The 5,000-nt window shown below is 46.0% G+C and overlaps 1 protein-coding gene across 2 annotated transcripts in view; it reads right to left on the bottom strand.

Annotated features, from left to right (window-relative positions):
• The window catches only part of nectin4b (nectin cell adhesion molecule 4b), a 35,281-nt gene that overhangs the window by 20,251 nt on the left and 10,030 nt on the right, over window positions 1-5,000 (bottom strand). The gene's annotated exons all lie outside the window — the stretch shown is intronic.

The raw sequence follows: 5,000 nt of genomic DNA, 5'->3' as shown, positions 1-5,000 counted from the left end.
ATACGAACAGTGACGATGGCGTGGGTTTCACCGTATCAATCTCAGAAAACAGCGTCTTCTCGACACGAACAACACGAACCAAACTCTTCCAGTCTCAGATACACTACAGTGTTTGAGGGCGGAGCTAAGAGACGCTGCTCAGCCAATCAACACCAGAGGCGGGCATTAAGTCAAGTCAAGTCATCTTCATTTATATAGCGCTTTTAACAACGTAGATTGTTTCAAAGCAGCTTCACAGAGATAAGCGTATAATTTAAGGTAACAGAGATTGTTTTGGCTTTATAGCAGAGTTAAGTTATTTTCCATCTAAAGTTAGTTTTGATTGATTTGCTTCCGTCGCAACGATCATTTGTTATTAAATTAGGGGCCGCTAAGACGACACCTGAACTGAATTATGCTAATTAGTAACAAACCTACGCAGGTTAAGCAGGAAGTGAGTCTGAATTACTGACGACTCGTTTCAGTTCAGAATCACTTCTTTCTTTTGGGAGACAAAAACTCCATTTATCTGCACTTTGATCTTTAAAACTATCATGAAAATATCAATGTGGTCTAAGATAAAGATCTGTGGTTTTTCTTTCATACGAGTATATAAAATAAACAAATGGTTGCCTTTTTTTATTCAATTCTGCTCCTCTTTTAAAATAACAGGCAAACTGCATTATTTGTGATAACAAACTGCCTTTTGGTAAATGTCAATGTAATGTGACTCCATTAAAACCAATCATATCCATTGAGTTCTACTCTAATTTCATTTGATAATTCTTCAAAGCTATACAGTCAAACCAAAAATGATTCAGACACCAGATATAATTTTTGATATTTTTTCACTAGTGTGGTCAGGACACTGTAGTTCATTTATGTATGTGAGGAGAGCAAAATAAAGTAAACTGTGACATATTATACCCAATAACTCTTCATACAGAGACTACCAGTGACATTTATACACATTTGGGACCAAAACTGATTGGGACACTTTGAGCTGATCATGTTTTGCTGAAGTGTGTTGTCTTTAATTGCTAATGCTCTTTTTACACACAGACTGAACACAATGAAGCATTGCTTGGTGATTGGTTGAGCTAAACTGGTATTATCTAATTGTGTAGTTAAATTTAACAGCTGACAGATATTCAACATAATTCATGTGTGAGACAGTCTAACAGAAGGACGGACAAAACCAGTCAAATATCAACTGAGTTCTGCTCATATTTTATCACCATTCTCTAAACTATAGCGAATAAACTGTGACGATGTGAGAAATGTTGAAGGTGTCTGAATAATGTTGGTTTGACTGTATGTTCAATCCCAAGAACCTGTAAAATTGTCAACATTAACTCGCCCGCATGTCATTTCCAAATCAGAGTATTATATTTAACTAAAGAAATACTAAAATAGCACCGTCCCAAACCAACTGCTTTTCTTCTCTCAGCTCGAGCTTTACAGTGAATAACATGTTAAATTTGGGTCTGTTCTTCACACAAAAGATGTTATGACTGTGGAATAAAGTTAATTAGTTATTATTGACTAGTATCTGTTATCATTCACTGCCATTGTATGCAAAAATTAGCACCTTTGTGCTCCAAAAAAGAGTCTGAAATGACATGAAGGAGAGTAAATAATGGCAGAAGAGTTCATTTCTGTGTGTTTATTGTTCACATCAACACAGACGGCAGATGTGAGCTGCTCTAGTCAACACAATACACCACTGAAACATCCGTCATGACAAACGTCTCTAGGTGACAGACACACGTCACAACACAATACTTGTGTGTGTTTGCGCTTCTTTGAATGGGAGGTGATTTAATGATGAGTCACCAGAACGCATGTCTGTCACACACACTGCACTGAGAGAATAGAGTCAAGCCAGCTGTGAGGAGTGAGGACTATTAAGATGGTTAGCATTGTGAAACATGACCCAGAAATGTTCCTAACAGAGATTCACTCAACTAGTTTAGTCTTTATGAATGTGGCTAACTAACTAACATTCACTCACGCTCTCTCACGCTCTCTCTCTCACTCTCTTGCACACACTCTCACACACACTCTCACACACACTCTCACACACACTCTCACACACAATCTCACACACAATCTCTCACACACTCTCACACACTCTCACACACTCTCACACACTCTCACACACTCTCACACACTCTCACACACTCTCTCACACTCTCTCACACTCTCTCACACACTCTCACACACTCTCACACACTCTCACACACTCTCACACACTCTCACACGCGCTCTCACCCACTAACACACACACTCCGTCTCACACGCACACACGCACACACGCACTCACACACTCACACACTCACACACACACTCTCTCGCTCACACTCACACACTCTCTCACACTCACACACTCTCTCACACTCACATACTCACACACACACAGACACACTCACACACTCACACTCACCCTCTCGCTCACACACACACTCTCACACACACACACACACACACACACACACTCTCTCTCACTTACCCTCTCACACACTCTCACACACTCTCACACACTCTCACACACTCTCACACACTCTCACACACTCTCACACACTCTCACACACTCTCACACACTCTCACACACTCTCACACACTCTCACACACTCTCACACACTCTCACACACTCTCTCTCACTTACCCTCTCACACACTCTCACACACTCTCACACACTCTCACACACTCTCACACACTCTCACACACTCTCACACACTCTCACACACTCTCACACACTCTCACACACTCTCACACACTCTCACACACTCTCACACACTCTCACACACTCTCACACACTCTCACACACTCTCACACACTCTCACACACTCTCACACACTCTCACACACACTCCGTCTCACACTCTCACGCGCTCTCACGCACACACACACTCTCACGCACACACACACTCTCACGCACACACACACTCTCACGCACACACACACTCTCACGCACACACACACTCTCACGCACACACACACTCTCACGCACACACACACTCTCACGCACACACACACTCTCACACACACTCTCACACACACTCTCACACACACTCTCACACACACACACACACACTCTCTCTCACTTACCCTCTCACACACTCTCACACACTCTCACACACTCTCACACACTCTCACACACTCTCACACACTCTCACACACTCTCACACACTCTCACACACTCTCACACACTCTCACACACTCTCACACACTCTCACACACTCTCACACTCTCACGCACACTCCGTCTCACACTCTCACGCGCTCTCACGCACACACACACTCTCACGCACACACACACTCTCACACACACACTCTCACGCACACACACACTCTCACGCACACACGCACTCTCACGCACACACGCACTCTCACGCACACACGCACTCTCACGCACACACGCACTCTCACGCACACACGCACTCTCACGCACACACGCACTCTCACGCACACACGCACTCTCACGCACACACGCACTCTCACGCACACACGCACACTCACGCACACACGCACACTCACGCACACACGCACACTCACGCACACACGCACACTCACGCACACACGCACTCTCACACACGCACTCTCACACACTCACTCTCACACACTCACTCTCACACACTCACTCTCACACACTCACTCTCACACACTCACTCTCACACACTCACTCTCACACACTCACTCTCACACACTCACTCTCACACACTCACTCTCACACACTCACTCTCACACACTCACTCTCACACACTCACTCTCACACACTCACTCTCACACACTCACTCTCACACACTCACTCTCTCACGCACACTCACACTCTCACGCACACACACACTCTCACGCACACACACACTCTCACGCACACGCACACACACACTCTCACGCACACACACACTCTCACGCACACACACACACTCACACTCACTCTCACACACTCACTCTCACACACTCACTCTCACACACTCACTCTCACACACTCACTCTCACACACTCACTCTCACACACTCACTCTCACACACTCACTCTCACACACTCACTCTCACACACTCACTCTCACACACTCACTCTCACACACTCACTCTCACACACTCACTCTCACACACTCACTCTCACACACTCACTCTCACACACTCACTCTCACACACTCACTCTCACACACTCACTCTCACACACTCACTCTCACACACTCACTCTCACACACTCACTCTCACACACTCACTCTCACACACTCACTCTCACACACTCACTCTCACACACTCACTCTCACACACTCACTCTCACACACTCACTCTCACACACTCACTCTCACACTCACTCTCACACTCACTCTCACTCTCACACTCACTCTCACACTCACTCTCACTCTCACACTCACACTCACACTCACACTCACTCTCACACTCACTCTCACACTCACTCTCACTCTCACACTCACTCTCACTCTCACACTCACACTCACACTCACTCTCACTCTCACACTCACACTCTCACACTCACACTCACTCTCACACTCACTCTCACTCTCACACTCACACTCACTCTCACACTCACTCTCACACTCACTCTCACACTCACACTCACTCTCACACTCACTCTCACACTCACTCTCACACTCACTCACTCTCACACTCACTCACTCTCACACTCACTCACTCTCACACTCACTCACTCTCACACTCACTCACTCTCACACTCACTCACTCTCACACTCACTCACTCTCACACTCACTCACTCACTCTCACACTCACTCTCACACTCACTCACTCTCACACTCACTCACTCTCACACTCACTCACTCTCACACTCACTCACTCTCACACTCACTCACTCTCACACTCACTCACTCTCACACTCACTCACTCTCACACTCACTCACTCTCACACTCACTCACTCTCACACTCACTCACTCTCACACTCACTCTCACTCTCACACTCACTCTCACACTCACACTCACTCTCACACTCACTCTCACACTCACACTCACTCTCACACTCACACTCACACT

This window comes from Squalius cephalus (genome assembly GCF_949319135.1).
Source record: "Squalius cephalus genome assembly, chromosome: 7".
NCBI classification, from domain to species: domain Eukaryota; kingdom Metazoa; phylum Chordata; class Actinopteri; order Cypriniformes; family Leuciscidae; genus Squalius; species Squalius cephalus.
Note: the sequence above shows the minus strand (reverse complement) of the source record. Positions and strands in the feature narration are given on the sequence as shown.